Source organism: Teleopsis dalmanni, chromosome X (assembly GCF_002237135.1).
Source record: "Teleopsis dalmanni isolate 2A chromosome X, ASM223713v2, whole genome shotgun sequence".
In the NCBI taxonomy this organism is placed as follows: Eukaryota; Metazoa; Arthropoda; class Insecta; order Diptera; family Diopsidae; genus Teleopsis; species Teleopsis dalmanni.
The window spans coordinates 80086707-80107768 of NC_051848.1; the positions used below are offsets into that span (position 1 = coordinate 80086707).

At 29.7% G+C, this 21062-nt stretch overlaps 2 long non-coding RNA genes across 2 annotated transcripts in view; one reads left to right on the forward strand and one right to left on the reverse strand.

Annotated features, from left to right (window-relative positions):
* Positions 1 to 21062, forward strand: part of LOC119690137 — a 99310-nt gene that overhangs the window by 32300 nt on the left and 45948 nt on the right. The window contains exon 2 of the long non-coding RNA XR_005253558.1: positions 5425 to 5490. This is a non-coding gene — a long non-coding RNA (uncharacterized LOC119690137). The remainder of the gene's footprint in view (positions 1 to 5424; positions 5491 to 21062) is intronic.
* The window catches only part of LOC119690136, a 28947-nt gene continuing 11073 nt past the window's right edge, over positions 3189 to 21062 (reverse strand). Inside the window, exons 3-4 of the long non-coding RNA XR_005253557.1 lie at positions 11576 to 11649; positions 3189 to 3386 (exon numbers count right to left, since the gene is read on the reverse strand). This is a non-coding gene — a long non-coding RNA (uncharacterized LOC119690136). The remainder of the gene's footprint in view (positions 3387 to 11575; positions 11650 to 21062) is intronic.

Consider the following 21062-nt stretch of genomic DNA (forward strand, 5'->3'; position numbering starts at 1 on the left):
GCGATAATGCTAAATTTAGTTTTATTAATTCTTGATCTTTTACAATTCCATCAATATCAACATTATTAATATTAGTGTTTGATATGGGAAAAATATTTTATTTCTAATGTGATACCTTACAGCACTGGACACTAGTTGTAAATAACAATCAGTTTAATAAATTATTTAAAATATTTTGGTTCATTAATGTTACTAAAATATAATAAAAAAAAAAGAAAAATTTGTCTAATTCTGAAAGATTCAAAATATGTCTCGGGCCGCACGAGGTCCGTGGGCTGTGATTTGGATAGCCCTGTATGAAACTATGAAACCACAGTTCCGAGCCAATTCCAACGTGCTTGTAAAGTGTTGAAATTTACATCTATAGTACAAGTTAATCTGAAATCAAGCAAAACGAAAACTGAAATATATGAGTTTGTGAAAAACAATTTATAGACGAAAATTAAGTGGAACTAAATTATTGCTCTTTCGGCAGTTGCTTTAAATTTGTTCAGTATTTTAAGTTTACAAAATTCAAGTACTCTTACAATATTTTTGAAGTAATTATTTTTGTATTTAAAACACATATGCCTACCCTATTCCTTATCCGCAGAAAAACGTATGTGCTACTTGAGATTTTGTATCTGTATCTAAGCAAACGCAAAGTAAGATATTTATCAAGTTTGTTGTAGAACGGTAGGCAGCTGCGCTTAATATATCTTTTTTGCTGTTCTGCATAATAATTCGGTAATAATTCCATTAAATTGGTTTTTTGTTTTTGTTTTTACTTTTAATACATTTTTATTACTAAATTTGTATGTATGAAGGCGTGAATCTGCAGCTAATACACTACCCAACATTCGCTCTACTATATATATGCCATTTCTACACATACGAACGAGTACACCTCGTTCCTTACGTGTTTTATGATTAACACATAAAAAAGTATGAGTATATTTAAAAGTAATAAAAAAGTTAACGAAACCCTTTTAAAAAAGTTATAAAATTTTTAACAACAAATGCAAATAATTATATGTAGTGTAGAGAGTAACAATATAGAAATTTGACTGAAATCGACGTTGTAGTCAATTAGAAAAAATATAAACAAAATATGTATTTTCATGTGAAGATATTAAATAAATTAAAAAAATAAAATAAAAAGTTAAAATTAATGAATAAAATTTAATTTATTAGAAAGAACAAAAGATTTAGTTAGGTCGTTCGTATAAATGTTTATATGTAGTTTTGCAACTATGGTCCTCAATAATATAGAATCCTCTGATCTTATGGATTTGCAAAAAAGTAGATATAATAGAAGTATTCCTTGAAGACCATTATATTCTAAGCTTTTTAACCATTAAAATAACTGTAACTGAAATTTTTAAAACCAAATTCAAATAAATAAAGACTAATTGGTTCTAATAAAATGTTTATTCTGGTAGTGTTACTATAATTTACTTATCTTCTAGTGCAGTTGAGAAAGAGTACTTTGTTGTTTGTTCACTTAAAAATTCAGTTTCAGTTCCAAGTACATTCATCATGAAGATTACTCGAGTAATTTAAATATATATTAAGGTAACAGGTGCACCATGCATGATTATTCATGATTTTCCTATTTCATTGTCTTCTACTTTTCTTGTCTCTCTCTCTCTCTTTCTATCTCTCTCTCTCTCTCTCTCTCTCTCTCTCTCTCTCTCTCTCTCTCTCTCTCTCTCTCTCGCTCTCGATCTCTCTCTCTCTCGCTCTCGATCTCTCTCTATCTCTCTCTCTCTCTCTCTCTCTCTATCTCTCTCTCTCTTTCTTTCCTCTTTCTCAAAAACTTGTCTGACATTACACCAAAAGTTTCGCATTCTTGACGCTCGTCTCTAAATTTAGTTTCTTGAAAGAAAAATCATGCAAAAATATGTACTATATACATTAGGGTGCCATTAATTTTTAATAGTCGGAAAATCTTCCGCGTCGCCTCCCAGATCGGTTCATTTTATTAAAAAAATAATCTGTGTAAAATTTTAGTTCAATTGGATAAGTGGAAATGGCACCATAAGAGCCCAAAAAAATGAAAAATAACCATGCTTATATCTCCGACATATTTAATTTTACATAAAAACTGTCTTGCAAAAAGTTATAGATCTATTAAAAATAAACAATTTTCTCGTACAAAGTTTTTCTATATTTCTAATATCGGTTTAGGAAGTTACAGTAGTTATTATTTAATTCTATTTCTTTCTTGTGAAATATGACATGTTGACAGACCATCCTGTTTAATGTATGGAGAGGAAATTAAAAAAAAAAAGACTGTGGAGCGCATATTTTCCTTATAGCTGCCAAAGACAAGAATAAATCTGAACAATCTTGGGGTTTTCATATGTGAAATTTTTTTGTTGTTAGCATACAAACCATAATTTTATATATTATTTATTTTTGAAAGTAATATGTACAAGTTATATATTCTCACATAAAGAATCTGCATATGATTTTACCAATTGCTTGAAACTGTTCAAATAGAGCCTATAGCGGCTTTGCTTTCACCATATTCCGTCTACATAGTTACTGAGATCAAATACATTTAAAACTTTTGCATCAGAGGTTCATTTCAAGACTCCAAGTATTATGGCCTCCATTTGTCGGAAAAATGGCAGCCTATTTGCCTTATGTTATATGAATCCTAGAGTATATGTCCATCTGATGTTATCATCAAATATTAAGATCAATTCATTTTTTAGAACCAACAAGTATTCTGAGTTCATACTTGTAAGGACTCAACAATAAATTTTTTCGCCTCTGGTAGTGTTGTAAATATGATTTTTCCACAGATAAAAATAAAAAAATCAAATATATTTTTTATTATGAAAATAATACTTTTATTGCATTTTTTTTATTTGAAATATTTCATTTTTTTTAATGTATCTAAAAATACTAAAAATATCTAAAAATATTTACTGTCAATATAGACTGTTCATATTTATTTATTTTTTAATAATCTTTTCTGTTGTTAGGTTTCTTTAATATTCAAAAAAAAAATTTATTTTTATTTTTATTTTCATTTTCATTTTTTTTTTTTTTTTATTTTATTTTGGTGTGATCAAATATTTTTTTTGCTAATTTTTTTTCCTTCTAATATTTGCTTCTAACTTTTTTTATTTTAAATTAATACGTACTTTTACAATATTTTTGGTTTATTTTGTGGTACGTAGTTTGGCATAATTTATAATTAAAAGTATGAAAAATAAAAGTTGGCAACAATGCAGTGTTACCAGCATAAACTTTAATAAAACATTTAGAAAAATTTTTTAATTAAATTTATTGCTGTTTTGGTACTTTTAATCCTTTAGGTTGGTTGGCTTGGAGTTTTCGTATGGCCGCCAGTATTTTAGTGAGCTTTATAATAGCCATTTGTATGTACAAAACTGCAATTAAAAATTTTATAAAATATTTTAGAATATGTATACTTCTCATTCCATTTTATATATATATATGTATTAATATACCATACATATGTGTATGTAAACCGAGTTTAGATTTGAATTATTTAAAAGAATGCAATAAAAAAAGTGCTTAAATTTAAATTTGTCATCCTTTTCGGATTTGAGTTTTTGGGATTTGATGTTTTGTGTATTATGAAGTTATGAAGTTATATTATGATATATATAGAAATGGGAAAAAGGATGCCTTCCAGGATAGATGTAAATGTTCTTGTATTTTTACTAACACATTTTATTTAGTTCGTATGATTTATTACTTCTTGCGTATTAGATGGGTTTTTTATACTAACGAATACTAAATTTTGTGAAATTTTTTAATAGTACATAAAATATATTTGCAAAGTACTTGAAAACTTTTCCATGCCGAACATAAAACTTTGTTGCGGTTTTATGAATAATGCCCCGAAAATTATCAGATCTTTTGTCTTTTGTAAAATTTTCTTTGATATTTTTATCACCGATCGACTTTAAATTGAGATAGCAGTGAAGCAAACCAGAAGAAAAAATTTTCTACGAGAACGTCAGAATAAGCCATTGCAAGTTAAATTCATATAGGTATGTTAAAATTGATAAAAAAAGTGGGTGATCGATGTGTGAGTGACTTAAAGTGTTAATATATGAGCTAATCAATTTTGTTGATGCAGACCATCTTATGTGACTAAAAACTGCCATCATGTAGGGAAACAGTGAAGAGTGCATCAAGTAGGAATCTATAGTCATTGAAGAAAAACTGAAGAAATCGTGAAAACTCTGAGACTTTAGCTTGACCATATTTGGAAGAGATTGTGTGCAGATTTAGGCACTGGAAATTTCGTAGCGCGTTGAGTGCCGCATTTACTGACTATTAGTTAAACGAATTTTTTGCGCATATATGTATATATACTGTTCACGAAAAGTAAATCCAGTTCTCCGAAAATCAAAGAAGAAGGAGCAATCAAAATATTGAACTCTGAAATCACGAATAAGTCGAACCGAGGTTAAAATTATATTTATTATTTAGAAACTGAATTAAAATAAAATAAAATAAAATTTAATGAGGATTAACAATACCCGAGATCAAAGAAAAAAAAACAACAGAAACAGTAAATTGAAAAAGGCTGTGGGTGGATGGATGATGTGAAGACTGCGTTGAAAGAATCAATATCAAATCAATAGTTGTAAGATTGCTATACTTGATAAGTTACCTACCTGCGAGGTAGCCATAACCTATTTTACTGTTTCAACAATATGGTCCTATCTGAAATAACATACTGTCGTTTCTGTCTGCGGGAAGATGAGAAATTTTAATAAATTCCTTGTGACTGCCTGGTCTTGCATTCGGCTTGAAAGAAGTTTTTGACGTTGAAACTCCTAACTCTGCCTGTATTGAGAAACTATTTAATGGGACATGTTTTTGCCCTCATATGGTATATAGGGCTGAATGCTTCTTGTTCAATTAAGGTCAGTTGTTAGCACAAAAGTGGTGTTATGGTCACGGTGTTTTGCAACACTGTATTAAATTTTATTTTATGTGAATGCAATTATGGCGGTCATAACTCTAATAATGTTCTTTACAATACTGAAAATTGGAAAATAGTTTTTTCAATGCCATGACAGAGATTATAAAACTAGCTATATCACATATAATTGAAGACCACATGGCATAACAAAGATAGCATAGCTCGCTAGTATAGCTCGCTTCCTCTGATAATTTTGGGGTCATTATAATGGGTAATAGACATATCTGAATTGGTGTTAAGAGTAATTATTGTTTGATCTTATTAATAGAAGTTATAACTGAACAGAACAGAACTGTGCTTTAAGTATCACAATAGTTATGGTGTGTTGTTTTTTAACCCTTCTAGTTCAGGATCAAGTTACATATCTATATTACAATTTATTGGTTGTTAAATTTTTGTTTTAATTTAATAGATTCAATGAGAAGTAATGTATTAATAATTACAATTTCTTTTTGCAATTACAGACGAAGTGTTCGCTGAAACGAATCTTGACAACGACAACATGTAAATTGTTTTTTCGTTTAATTTGCGTGAGTATATATATTTTTATTACACTAAGAAAAGTAAAGAAATAATAATAAAAACATAAAATTCTTTGCAATGAGAAGGAAAATATTTTTTAATTTGAATTTTTGAATAGCGTCGAAAACCAAGTGATTGCTTCTTAAACACTATACATGCAACGCCGAACGAATCCAAACGTATCCAAATGAATCCAAATGAAAATATGGACACAACGTTGCTCCTTGCCAATCTGGGCGTTTATAACAAATACGCTTATCTGTAAAACTACATGTGAATAAATAAATTTTGCAGAAATTATACAAATTTACCTCAATTTACGAGTTTGTTTGGTAGTGTGTGGGCGTTACGTGTGTTTTATGACTCCGTGTAATTATGCATGAATATGAATTTTTAGCTACGTAACGCCTTAACATATGCAATGCTTAGACTCGAATGTACAAACAGAAAACAAATGGTATGTGTTTGCTTCAAATAAGCAAATAAGTGAAATAAGAAAGTAAAAATAATAACGAACTACTAAAATTGAATAAAAAAAAAAAGAAAAATACGAAAAGAAAATACTGTTACAAACTATAATTTAACTTTCTTCATATCTAAAGGTTTTGCTACTAATTGCTAAAAACCGGATGCAAAAGCCTATGTTCATTTGGCATAAAAGTTGCTTTTATTGGCATACTTTAGGCGTGAACAAACAGTTTTTATATGCGTTTGGCATAAACAACAATAAAAAAGAGAAAAATAACCAACGAAGTCATAAAAATCCCTTAAGTCAACACAAAAACATTTTATTTCATTTCTTCATTTGTAATTATTTTACGTATATTAAGTAGACAAAACTGCTAGTACACAAGCCAAAAAATTAAATGCCTACATACATCAATACGGCTGCATTTTATGTATAAAAATATTTACTTACGGATATACAGGAATACGAATGTGTGAGATAACTACACATATCAGGCAGCAAATAAACGAGGTTTACCCGTAACTTTTCAACTTACAACTTTTCAACACTTTTTATGATTTCCTCAAACAATTTTATTGCATAGTTTTGTATGTGTTAATTCTAAAGGAAAACTATTAACTCAGAATTGTGTGTAGCATACATATAGGCGTTTATACACCACATTGGTATGTGCACTTCTATTCCACATACTCGTATGTGCGTGTACTTGTACACAAATAAAGTGCATTTCTGCACTTGCCTCTATAATTCTATAAAAATTTTTGCTATGCAAAAGCATAAAAAATATATGAGAAACGTAACAATTGTACACAAATAAAATTTGATAATAAAAACTTAGTTTATATGTATGGACACAAATACAGAAAAATACAGAGAAGTTACAAAAAAGTTTGCGAATTACAAAAATAATAAAATACTACCGAAATTACTTTCAACAAATTGTGTTGGGTATATATGTGGAAACAGTCACAAGAGATCTTAAAGTTTTCAATAATATGTTGTCTGTCTTTATTTCTAACTTCAGTTAAAGGATGTTGAATGTGAGAAATGGACAAAATTATTCACTTGTATTTACTTGTAAAGTCATAGTTTGTCCAGATATCCTGTTTAGATACATAGCACATAATATATTGTACTGATCTTATTTTCAAAAAGCACGCCCACTCTTCTGGATTTCTTTTCAAAGGAATAAATGTTGAGAAAGAAGTCCAACAGTAGGCTTATAATAGTTGAGTTTTTTTAAGTTTTAACCTATATTACTACAACTCTCTGTAGATTGGGAATCTCTAAGATTGACAGACCCATGGTCACATAGCTCAATTAGTCAAAAGTGTGAGTAGTACAAGAAATTCCTGTTTTTAACAATTCTCCATTTTACAGAATTCTTTTAAGACATATACGTGTACCAAAGATAAGTGAACTAAAGATGGACAAATACAGTGTACAAACAAAATAAATGCTATGTACTTTTTACATCTCCCCACAATTCAGATTCTAATGATTGTAGAGAAATTTTAACCTTAACGAGTATATTAGCTAAGCGAATATCAATGAATACCAATAAAATCTGTTCAATACGCTTTTTGTACTTCCCACAAATTTGACTCAAATTACTAAATAGTAATTTTAAGTCGATGTAATTAGAAGCCTACATTTATAAGGATCTTAATAAGCTACATGATCTTACCTTGAGATGTGTATTTAGTTTTTTAATTCTTCGAAATGAGCCCAATCCCACTTTAAAATTTTTACCACATACAATAGGCTTATGGGCTATAGTGGATTCTCGTCATGACCTGACTTGATCTTTTCATTCTTAAGTGGTTAACTGGTTGGCAAGCCAAAGAGTAAGTTATTTTTCTTGCGAGTGAGCTACACAATGTAATGTTTTTAAAGTTCAAGTGAAGCTATCTAATATACAGAGACCTGATAATTCTCAATCGTTCTCAGTAGTCATAGTACTTTTCGACATAAAAAGATTTGAAGATAGCTTAAAAGTAAACTGTTCTCTTGTGTACTAGTTCCCTAAAAAAGTATGCAATACGAAGGTCACTATTTATATTTTAAGCCTAATAATGAATACTTGTTGTGGAAAATTGCTTTACTGTTTCTAGAAGTATGCTCCTTTATGATTAATACACTTTTGCATGCGTTCGAACCATTTCTCCAATCTTCTTCAGACACCTTCAAAACATTTCTTGTTTTTAAATGCAACAACGGCTTCGTTACTGTTTTAAGCGTCTGCAATGGTATAATTGCCACATGACCAGTTTTCCCGAAAAAACAAGAAAAAACAAGCGACTATTTGTTTTGTAGTACTACGATCGCGAGCAATTTTATTGGACTTGGTTCAATTTGAAACACGCATATAGCCATACAGTCAATTGCTGTTTACATTCTGACTCATATGCATAATTCCATGATCAATCATCTGTTACAGTTCTATATTCGTGAACGTTTTTTGAAGCCACTGTATTTCTTGAGCATTTGTGTGTGCCAATCGAGATTTTATCAAATAATGAGGAAAGGGATCCATCGAGAACCAATCTTCATTACGGATGAATGATCATGCAATATTCTATGCTGGTGGAACTAATCCCTAAGATTTCCTCAATCTGAATGTGTGTCGCATGACGATCTTGCATTATGAGCATCAGTTTTTGCACAGCTTCAATGTTTTCTGGCACAACAACTAAATTTGGACAATCTTCGCGAATTTTATTAATGAGGCATCTGTAGCCACAATTAAAATCATTGTAGGATGAAGCTTCTTCGCCAAATGTGAAAGTAAGTTGATCGACGCACTCTTGTCTTGAAAGTGATAATAAGTTCCATTTCTTCGCGAATATTTAATAACACAAATAACGTTCTTTTAACGATAGCTTTAAATTATGTTATGTTTAATAATGACAAACTTTCGTATGGAAACGTCAGATGACACCTGACAACAATCAGTGTTGCCATGGCTCAAAATATAAGTAGTGAGTATGCTTCCTTATCTATTTCCAGATGAGGAGAAATGTTTTTATGTAGTCAGATGACAAAATTTGCGACCAAGGACAGAAACCGTATGTGTGATTTTTTTTAAATTCTACTTCTACTGCTTTTTTTTTCCAATATCATTCCTTGTGTCAACATTGTAATAAGGATAGCGGAACGATTTGTTTATGTTCATGTTTAAAATTTTTATTTTTTTTTTTTTACGTAATTTGGGTGAAATTACATTTTAATTGCAAATGTACACGTAATTGCAATAATTACTCCATTCGTTTCAAAGTTCATAATTTTTCTTCACTGAGAGTGCCTAAAGTTATGCTTTGTTTTGTTGAGAAATTGCCAAAAACATGTCGGAAAATAGTAAAAAAAGTGAATAAGAGTGGGAGTGGGGGTGGGGGAGAAGGAGGAGCGGTGAAATTGAAACAGAAATAATAACTGAAAATAGTTTGCATGTTATTTTACTTAAAAATGTAATAATATGCGCACGTACTGTTTGGGTTGAGTCCATACGAGTAGAAGGAGGTTTGCTTGTCAACAAATGAAATGATATGTAAACATGAATTGTACATATTTAGGAATTAGGAAAAGCAAAATTACACCAGTAATATTGTAGCTTAAAAAATGGACTCATTAGAAAGAAAAACAAAGCATACAGGGCGGTCATAATTGCTGTTTTGAGATATTTGTGTACATTGTTCGCTTAATAAATGTAATATCTACTATAAGAATATCTCTTTTAAATAAAATATCAATACGAATGGGATCGATATGCTTGGGCATGGGTGCATGGAAGGTAATATATTGTGAGACGTTGGGACAGTGCACTGTCCAACAAGTGGCCCCACTGAAGTGAAGGATTAGCCAAAGTAGACCACGAAATTATTTGGATTCTTTTTCGTCCTTCGATTCTCGGATGTCGTTATTGAGTTAAAGCTGTAGTGGTTTCCGTTCGCATAACTACATCCCTTTTTAATGCAAGCAGCTCATACCATGAAAGGTGATACTTCACATGATAAGAGTTTAAGCACATTTAATAAATGAAATAAATGTACATTAACAAATTTTTGTTCATTAAAAAAAAAATTTTCTTGATTACTGGGCGTCGAATTTTTTTTTTTCGTTTTTGTCACACTATGATTGTATGATTGTAAACTGTCTTAAATTGCTAACCTAATCCTTATTTATTGCAAAAGTTTATGTAAGTTTACTATAGGAGTCTATTGCCTAGAACCTCATAAGCGAATTGTTAATTTCACTGTTTATTTGTATTTGTTTATTTGCATAATTTATTTGCATAAGATCAACAAAAAAAAAATAAAAAAAAAAATAAAAAGAATTTAAAATGAAAATAAAAATTTAAAAAATCAAATAAAGCTACAAAAATATGCAAACAGTAAAACGAATCTGAATATTTCTCATTGTATTTATGCGGTTCTTATCCACGTTTATTTATATAAAATTTTTATTTCCTACCCACTTTTTGTTTTCTGTTTTTTGTGTTTTGTCTTTTATTTTTGCTTTTTAATTTTGTTTTCTTTTAATTTTTTTTTATTTTTTGTTGAATTATTTTCTTCTACTTGACTTTTGAGATTCCGTAGAATGTATGCAAGCAGATTTCATATTTCTCAAGTAAATATTGTCTGAGAAGAGTACAGAACACAACGGAACAAAACAGTTAAAAGTATGAGAAGAATAAATTGCTGTATAAGTAAAATAGCTTAAAAATTTCAAGAATTTTAATATTCAATTTTTGTATTATTTTGCGGAATTTTATTGTGGCATTTCTTCTACAACGAAAGCCAAATAAAGCTGCATAAAAGCAAAACAAAACCGAAACAAAACAAAACAAAACCAAAAACGAACGAAATGTGTACCATAATTGTGAATTTTGTTGCATATTTTAAGGTGTTGTTTGCACTATCAATGGGAATAATTGCTAGCATCTATATTTTGTCTTAAAATGATTAACGAAGTTTTTAATTTAATGCACTTTTTTTAAGTGACAGCTTAAATTTGTTGTTTGTACATGAATTTTCATGAATCCATTTTTCTTCATGTAATTAATTTCATAATGTGTCTTTATATTTTAATCTCTTTCATTCGTTTAACAAAGTAAAATTGTAGTGCTTTTGGTTATACAAAAAATACTGTGATTGTTTAAGGAAATGTATTTTATACATTATAACAAGAATGTTAACCTGTTTTTTTTTATCTAAATGAATTATTTTCTTATTTAACATAATTCAACGCCTCAAAGTATGCTTTGAAAAGTGTATTTGGTTTTGTAGTTTCACAAACAAAATTCCTCTTGCATTTTGTGCAAAAAGGTGAAAATTTGTAAAATGTTTTTGCATTTGTCATTACACTCGTACTCGTACGTGTGTACTTAATAAATTATTTGTAAAATATTCTGACAATTATGCAACAAAACGTTGTCAACATTTCGACTAGACCCTCTCCAGCTTAAAAACTTGCAGTCAAAGGACACAAAGCAATGCACGTCTGCACACATGGTCACTTTAAGTACAATATTTGCTTCTGTTGAATTGTGTTTGCATATTAAGTAATTTAATAATGTGTGAGTTCAAATGCGACTATCATGCATGAATATCAAATACTTTGCTTACCAACTACTCTATGTTGCCAACTGCAGTCGGTCGGTACGCATACACAAACTTTGTTATAGGATAATCGAGGATATCTGCAAAAAAAAGGATGTTTAATATAAACTTTAGCTATAATTTAAACTTAACAACTTATTAAAGTACTTGAAATTTAATTTTATAAATACTCTGACTCGCTAGACTATTTGAAAGAAATGTGTCTAGCAACGAACAAGGGTAGCCAAAAATTAAATTTTACAAACTTGTTTATATTTTAAATTGATTGATAAATGCTTCTCTAAATCTGTAATTGATAAATGGTTCTCAGCTGAGAGAAGTCCCTACTGGCGCGACAGTCGAGGTAATCGTCAGGCTAAAGAGCTGGTTCACCTCTACAGATATGGTAAGGTATCGCTTTTCAGCAGAACAGTGTTGAGATTGAGGGTGGGATAGTTAACGGGTCACCATGGACTGCGTTATCACCTTAATAAAATGGGTCTGCCGAAGAGATGGAGTGTCGACGCAGCGTAGAAGCAGACGAGACGTCCAGTCACATTCTCTGTGACTGCCCAGCCTTAATCTCGGCCAGGAGAAGATCATTGGGAGGAGAGTTGCTCTTCCCTTTTGACATTAGCAGACCCTCAACGACCGACATTCTGGCCTTCATTCGGAAGGCGGAATATAGACTTTTAGAAAATAGTGCACTTAAATCTTTCAATTCCATCATTCGTAACGTGAACTAATTTATTTTACCGTCTAGTACCAAGTGTGCATTCATTCCCAAAATTGATTTATTTATTCGAGTAGCTTTGTAAACATTTAAAGAAATCATTTTTTTATCTAAAACTGTGAACTTATATATATGTTATTACTTCATTTTGCGGTATTGTTTTCAATATACGTTAATTACTCAATTCCAACTTATTCATTGTAGTAATTTAGCATTGTAACATAGTTACTATGTTTATTTCTAATGATTTCGCTAAAATTTCAAACGTTCATTAAGTGGTTGTCTATTTTGATTTGTCCTTCTATTTTTCTGTGTAGTTTATTTCTCATGATTATATTTTGTAATATAAAAACTGATATATATAACATTCGATTATTTAAATTTTCACTAATTTGATCGTAATATTATTATATTAAAAAAATGTGCTTTCTATATCGAAAAAAATGTAAAATCGTCATCAGACAGTTTCAATTTGTATGAACATACGTATTCGAATGTATTTTGATAGAATTAACTTAATGTACGCTCTGCTGAAATATTTGTGATGGTATGATGTGATGTGATGATATTCAAAAAGCATTTATTTGTTTAATGTTGTTAGAAAAACTTTGATATTCAAGTGGGTATTTTCAGATTACTCCTCTGGCGCTTTCTTAACACCTCCATTACTTTAGAAGAGGTTTTCTCTAACATTACCTCTTCTTTTATATAAATGTATTACTTTTTGTATTCCGATATTGGATTTCAGTTTATTTTATGACATGCTTTCTTCTTTATATAAATTGTGAACAGAGAAGGAAAGAGAAGAAAAACATTGTGGTAAAACACAACGAATGGCATTTTTGATGGATGAATATAGTTCCCAACTAATATGTGACAATAAATGGACGTGCAACAAGCATTATCATTGATGTAATTTATAATTAGTATCTTCTTTAGGTTAAACGAAATGCTTCATTTTTAGATTTGCGGTCAATGACCTTTCAACATTCCCAGGTGTCATATACTTCCATACTAGCCTTACACAAGAGGCTCAGCTGGGTTGGGTTCCTTTCTATTTTTCATTTTTCACCACAGTTTTAGAGTAATATGCTTCTATTAAAATTTATTATTTCTGTATATAATGTGCAATCTCGTATCTTTATTTTTATTGATGCCATATAACTAAATATGGATGTACATTGGACACATTTTCTACTACTAATCTAGCTCTGAGCTTGTATTATGTTTGGATAATGAAAGAATATCAGTTTTATTGTCCGAGTTACCTGTATCTGTTATTCATACACGTTTTTAAGAACAAGGAACAAGTCTTATTGACATACAAACTTTGGCTTGTAATAGACCGGCCTACTTCCATTGTAAAAGGATCTCCTCAACTACTTTTAAACTAAATAAGGTTTTGCACCTATCCTAGGCCAAAAAAGGAATATAAACCCTTCTTCGAAACATTGATAAAAATATAGTAATCCTATATGATTTTATCTAATTGCTTTTTAGCATTTTTTTTTATTAATTATTTACTAACGGACTAGATGGCATATTAACTCAAATATGCTTCTTCTATCTTAAGCATGGTTTTGAATCATTCGTTGTATTACAAATTGGTTACAAATACTGAGTCCCTGTATACTTGGCTGTTATCTGTATTCGTTCAAAGTACATTGCATTGCTTTTGGAATGCTGCTCAGTGTATTAGTCAACCAGTGCAGAGTATTAGACGTATGACTGCAATATGCATCCAAAGGTCATTTTTGTGACGAGGACCACAGTTTCTCTAGGTTATGCTTTTATACAATCCGAATGTTTTACATGCTTTCCTTTCCCATTCTTTCACATGTGCCAACCAATTGAGCTTTTAATTCAGTCTGACATCTAGATTATGTTAGATTTTGTTATAATAGTTAGGTATTGGATAAAGCTTAAAAGATGTGTTTAAACAACATTATTTTAAAGTCGTCTTAAATATTAATTTTCTACTTAAAGACACAATTTGTAGTTAACATAACAAAAGAACAGCTGAAGTTTTAGGTTAAATTATAGACGTTAAATTGAGGTGATTTAAAGAAGACACAATACAACTTTGATTTAAAGAAAATAGGAGGGAAATTCCAGCATTTTCCAAGCCGAAATGCTCGCTATTGAAATATGTCTCCCATTCAAATCCTTAATGGTTATAAAAAGACTATCCCATAGCTATAATAACGGATAGTTAAGTTGTCATTTGAGCACTTAATTTGGCTTCAAATTAGTATGGAACTGTTTTTAGAGACAAAATCAAATTAGTACGGACCACAAAGTTAGCTTCCATTGGGTTTCAGAACATGCAAGCATCCGAAGAAGTAATCAAGCCAAAGAACTTATCCGAGATAGGAGTAATTACGAGAATGTTAAGAACAGACTGTTAGAAATTCAAAAAAGACAAAAGACGGAAAAAGTCTTTGTAAGCCTTATGAGGTTGATTTACGAGACCAACCAAAATGCTTATTGATATCTGTGTTAGCAAAGGCCTTTAATTTTTAGAATGATCACTCCACAAACAGATTAGCAGCTTAACTACTGAATCAAAGACAATGTGCAAACTCTTAAATGAAGAGCGTAGTAATACACTCGATATCAGGTAAAGCATAAGAAATACTAAATTTTGACGACATAAGTTCTGGATACCAATGACACTATGTAGGTATGATTTGATATTATTACACTTCACTTTTAGATGGCAGTACCATAGATCTATTGCTTGTGGTATTTTTTATAATTCATTCACATCTTACAATGGAAAAGTATTGCATTTCCTTTGTTTAGGTATAATATCCATTCTTTTATTGATATTTCAAATATTAAACTATATTTATATCATTTATATTATTTATAATTTTTAGTGTAATTTCTAATGTTTTTTAAAATTAATTTTTTGCTTTTTTTTTAGAATGAAATGAATCACAAGAAATAAATCTGTCATATAAATATTGTAAAATTATTTCAGTGCACTTCATCATGCTGCCTTCCCCTTAGATATGTCAGACGTTCAGTTACATTATTGCGGCCTCATTATTTCATATCATGTTTTGTAAAAGAAAACATTGAATGAAAAACCGAAAAAAGCATTTTCACAACGTATTTAATATTTTTCCATAAGCAATCGTAAATTTGAAAAATTGTAAGTAATATTTTAGAAAAAGTCATTCTGCGCTATCGTGAGTTTATTAAGCAAAATTAATGCATTCATATACTCCTGTATTTGTGTGCAAATGGTACACTGTAAGAAATACTGTGGCCATAAACACAGAATGCAGACGAGCTCATTCAGTTAGACTTAAATACTTTTAAAATGTAATTTTACATATTTTAAGTACACTTGAAAAGATTGCCAATGTGTTTACAGAAAAGCTATGCTACACTGCAAAAATAAATTACATGCATTGTGGTATGTAATGTGTGATGGAATTGTTATTTTTGTTATTCTTGTGAATTTTGTGAATTTTGTAAATTTTATTTTTTTCATCAACATTTTGTTACTGTTTTTGCTGACAACTCTCATTATACATCAGTAAACACACATAAATTTTCTAAAAATTTATAACTAAACATTAATATATGAAGTGTACCGAATTTATATATGCAGAACATATATACACATTTAAATGCTTGTGACTGGTTGTAGGAATACATATACATGTACTCGTATATATCGAAGGGTATCTATATAATTTTAGATTTGTATGTCAGTGGGGTTGGTAGCCTTGTTTGCGTCCTGATGTTGTTTGATGAATAAATGCACATAAAATGTTGTTAAATGATACGTGATTTTTATGGGTTCACTTTAAGTAATGAGTATTTAACTTGGCTTAAAATAAATTAAAAACAAGAGGAAGAAAACAATTAAAAATTATTGTGTGTTGGCAACAATTGTTTTTTTTGTTTTTTGGGTTGGTATTACTTGCTTAAAAATTGCGTATATTACTGTAATGAAAAATATATTTGCTCTCGTGAATTGTTTTCGGTGATTTGTCAGAGTAGGATTAATAAATGAAGATGAATACTTTTTTGTTACTAATAAATTTTTCAAATTTTGTGGTTATCTATTTTATACATAGTTTTAATTTACCTTATGTATTAAGTAGGCAACCGAACATTTCAAATAACGATTGATCAAATATTTGTGAAGAAAACTCCGAAACTCCGATAGATTTCGTTCTGTCAAAAAGATTTGGAATGTGGCAGTTTTTTGTTCCTCCTGAACAGAAAAGTCACCCTGGTGTGTGGGGTTCAGCTCGGATGACCAAAGTATCTTCTCTTCCAAGAACTTTAGCCACCCTTCTGAGATTCACGAAAAAACCTCGACTGGGATGTCTGCCAGAGGCTTTCAAACTAAGAGGCGAACTTAGGGACAGTGGAAACCTAAAGGTGACAAATATATAAAGAGTGGGTGGTTGGCTTGGATAGTGAAGATAATGATCTGCAAAGGAAGTCATGGGGATTTAATAAACATACCTACAATAATCAACAACTTATTACAACACACAAACTTATCTATTCTATTTGTGTTCTTGTCTTCTTATATGTGAAAATGAATCAAAAATGTGTTGGAGAGCGCAAACCTCAACACCGCTTCGCATACACCTTCTTGCAATAAATTATATGTTATAAAATAGCAAAATTTTTTTTAAGGAAACTAACAAAATCGACTGTTATAAATGTATTTATTAGAAGGTCCTCAAAGGTCAGCATTTTAATTTGTTACACTGTTACCAACTAACACAGACAAATGAAGTTCTAAAATCTATTTATCTGGAATTTTTTAAAATAAATTTCGGCTCAACAGTTTTCGGAATTTATGATGGTACAATCCTACACCTATAGCTTTCAGAGATCGTAACATTATATTGAAATCAGTAGACCATATCTCTTCCACATGATGTTTATGGTTTTTTTTTTCGTGAGTCAAGGAATAATCTCAAAAGGAATAATGTATATTCATACAAATATATGATGATTTTTAATTAAATTATTTGAATTCGTACCTAAATTTTTCACTTCAAGAAGCGATGAAAACACACGGAAAATATAAAAATAATGCGTGTTCATTTACAGTTATTTTTTTTAGATTTATGATATCAAAAAAGCGCCTACTCGTAAAAAATATGGGTCAGTCATATAACGATGATCATGTATCAGTTTTTAATCCATTTAACATCCCTTAATTTGATGCTTATAGTTTATTGCTTTGAGATCCGCTTGCATCATTTTGGTAGAAACGCTATGGCGGGGTTTTTTTTTGTGTAGAGGAGAGGGGTGTGTCAAGGTTAATATATAATCTGAATCTGTCAATTTATCACATTGTAATATATTCCTTCCATGTGGATATGTTATATGTTTCGATTTTTCATTTCACTAGTAGCTGCAAGTCAGATAATTTTAACGTCAGCTAAGTTAAAACAAGTTCGAGAGATGGAGTACATTCTAAATGCTGTTAGTTCGCATACTGTGGTGACTTAATATATATACATCTAGCAATATTTACATATAACACTTCAGCGTAATATATCGCTTTCAAGTCTGCAAATACATGGAAACCGATAAATGAGTTTTCTGAGATTTTAAAGTTCAGTTCTCTATTCCGATTTATTAAAATTTCTTTTTTAAAATTTTTTTTTAAAATTTCAATTGTTTTTACTGAAATTACTAGTTTAAATTAAATTACTGTTTTGTTTATTAATAGTCAGGTTGTCAAAACGTAGGTGTTTTAAACATATGTACTTGGTTAGTGCAAATTATTGGGTAAACATATCAAACAACTTATAGCGTTCTAGCTTGACAAAATCCTCATGTGATATTTTAGAACTCTACAGTTATAATTAGTTACTTAATATAGTTATCATATTTTTATAACTAATATTCTATCTAAATTGAATAAGTAAAAAAAAAATTATATATGTATTTCTTGTTTAGAGCTATGTTATGCAGACAGTCAAATGTGAAATTGTTGTTGTTTTTAATATAAATTAAAAATTTATATATAAGAGTAACAAGGAAATTTTGATTAGTGAACAATGTCAGAATTTGTAGAAGAGTATATATGTATATTTATGGATATGTGAAGAATACACAACCAAAACATGAACTTTCAATTCAGGCAAGGTGTCAGATTAGTAGTATCAAATTAGTGGTATCAAATAACTAGTATCCAATTAGTAGTATTAAATTACTATTATCAGATAAGTAGTATCAAGTTAATAGTATCAAATTACTAATATAATTATTACTTATTATTATTAGTTATTATTACAAAGTTAGTTATTATAATTAGTAATTATTACTAATAAATTAATAATGTCAAATTAGTAATATCAAACTAGTATGAGATTAACAATTGTGATATGACTGTTTGCATAACATGTCTCTTATAGTCATGATCGTCATATATCTATCTGTTATATTCATTCGTCACATAACTGTTTGCATCACATAACGCTAAAGGAATGGAGTTAAAAAATTATTCATATAAATTTAATGTTCTGTTAATATTAAGTGGTCATATTACATCGTTATGTATAACTATACTTATAAGTTCATACTAATGATATTTACGAAAGTAAGATATTGAATAATAAGTAATGATAGTGTTAGTTACAAGCACCAATAGTCTGACTTGTGTATTGAACTTCGATTTAGTCATGATTCTGTGTGTAGATTTTAAAAGAGCTATCAGCTAAGAGCTGTCAAGTATCTTTAACCACTCCTTCAATGTAAACTTTTTAAGCGAATTTTTATGCTAATTTTTATTATTGCCTTTTCTTCTTCTTACTCACATTCAAATTTTGCCAAATTTTCCTATCACGTTTTCTTGTAGAGAAGAAAAAAAATACTAAAATACTCTAGAAAAATTAACTTAAGTGCACAGTACACACCTACATGATGTGTATATATATATACAAGTATATATGGAGGATGTGCATGTACAGTCGAACATATTTCTAACTAAAAGTTTCCATGCAAGAAACGCTCACGTATGCTATTTAAGAAAAACTCTTTTTCAACTTTTGACCAATTTTATTCAATTGACATTCGACCGCAGCACGCACAGACTACCGCAAATTCCAAAAAAAAATAAAACAAAAATAAATAAAAAGCAAAAGAATATACAAAAAAAACAAAAAAAAAAAATAGAAATTAGAAAAAAGATATAAAGTGAAAATACTTTAATATGCAACTCCTACGGAATTCACTTGGCAAGATGCTTCTTCACCACTACGATTTCGTAAACCCTTTCATTAAAGAAAAATATAATAAAAAAGGAACGAAAAGCGGAGAAAATCTATTTGCTTAGTGCATATAATGCTTCAACGGAATCGAGCTAGTACAGACCAAGTCATGCCAAGCCAAGCCAAGCTAAGCCAAGCCGAGCCGAGCCGAGCCAATCCTGTAAAGTATGAAGTCCTTGTTAAGTTCAGTACGCCACCATATATCCAACCGGGAAACCAAACATGTGCGTGCAAATGTGACGTGCATTACACACCTACACACACCCACACTCTCACATACACACTCACACCCATACGCATGCATGCACGCACAATTTATTTTCACAAAGAAATTTAATTTGTTGCTTTTGTGGAAAATGATATGATGAATGATGTCTTTTATTTGGTCCTGCACAAAGGATATCATCAAAGGAGTATCGAAATTAACTACCAGCATATATTTTTCGATTTCGTTTTCTTTTCGTTTGTTTTGGAAGTTCTGTTCACTACTTTTCCTTTTTTCCTTTTAAGAAATCTTTAACTTTTTTTTTTGGTTTTATTTTCAAAACTTTTTTTTTTTTTTCGTCAATGTGGAAACTTAAAACAAAAGAAAATTTTCACATAAAAATATAAAATAAAAATTGTAAGGAGAAGAAATTATTCTATTGAGCTTGAGTTGTTGAGCTTGAGATGGTCGTCGTAATTTCCTTTGTATTAGAACATTTTTTTTTCATAAAAGAGAAAATATATCAAAAACAAAAAAAAAAAACAAAAAACTCAGATGGAAGTAAAAAGATATTTTTGTAAAATTTAATATTATTTTAATTTTTTTTTGCTTGCGAAATGTGCTTTTCGCATTTAAATTGCTTAGGAAAGGGTTAGATTACAAGATTATTACATTGCGTTTTCTGCTTGAAGTGGAGCGTATCAATTCTTTTGTTTTTTGTTTTTATTTTGGCAATATTAAATTGTGCATAAATTTATTTTTATGTACATTAAAATTTCTTCTAATATCTATTATCATAATTTATAACAATTTGTAACATACGTAATAGAATATTTGTATTTTTTAAGAACAAAACCAAAATTTTCGCTAGAACTCCTCGGTCTTATTATGCGCGATTTAAGATTATTTTTAAATTCCTCTGGAAAACAATAATCTTCAATATACATATATATAATTTCCTTTAATAGCATCCTTTGATAGTATTCTGCAATACAAATGAAGTATTTTTATATCATTTTGATTGTACAGTGGTTTTAGATTGATTTACGGCTGCTCTGCTTAAATTGGTCCCAATTTTTTTTTTAATTTCTCGACAATAAGAAATCGGAAATTGCGGTTTTAGAGTTATGGTATTAAATCATTAATTTTACAAATAATTTGATAAACATATTTGACGTAGACAATCTTTCCGAAGTGCCCTCTTCCCCTTTTTAAAGAAAGGAAACTATATATACTTTTTAAGAACGTTTGTTTTAAGAACAAATGTTTTTAAGAAGTGTTTGATCTACTTCTGATCTAAAGTTTGTTCAA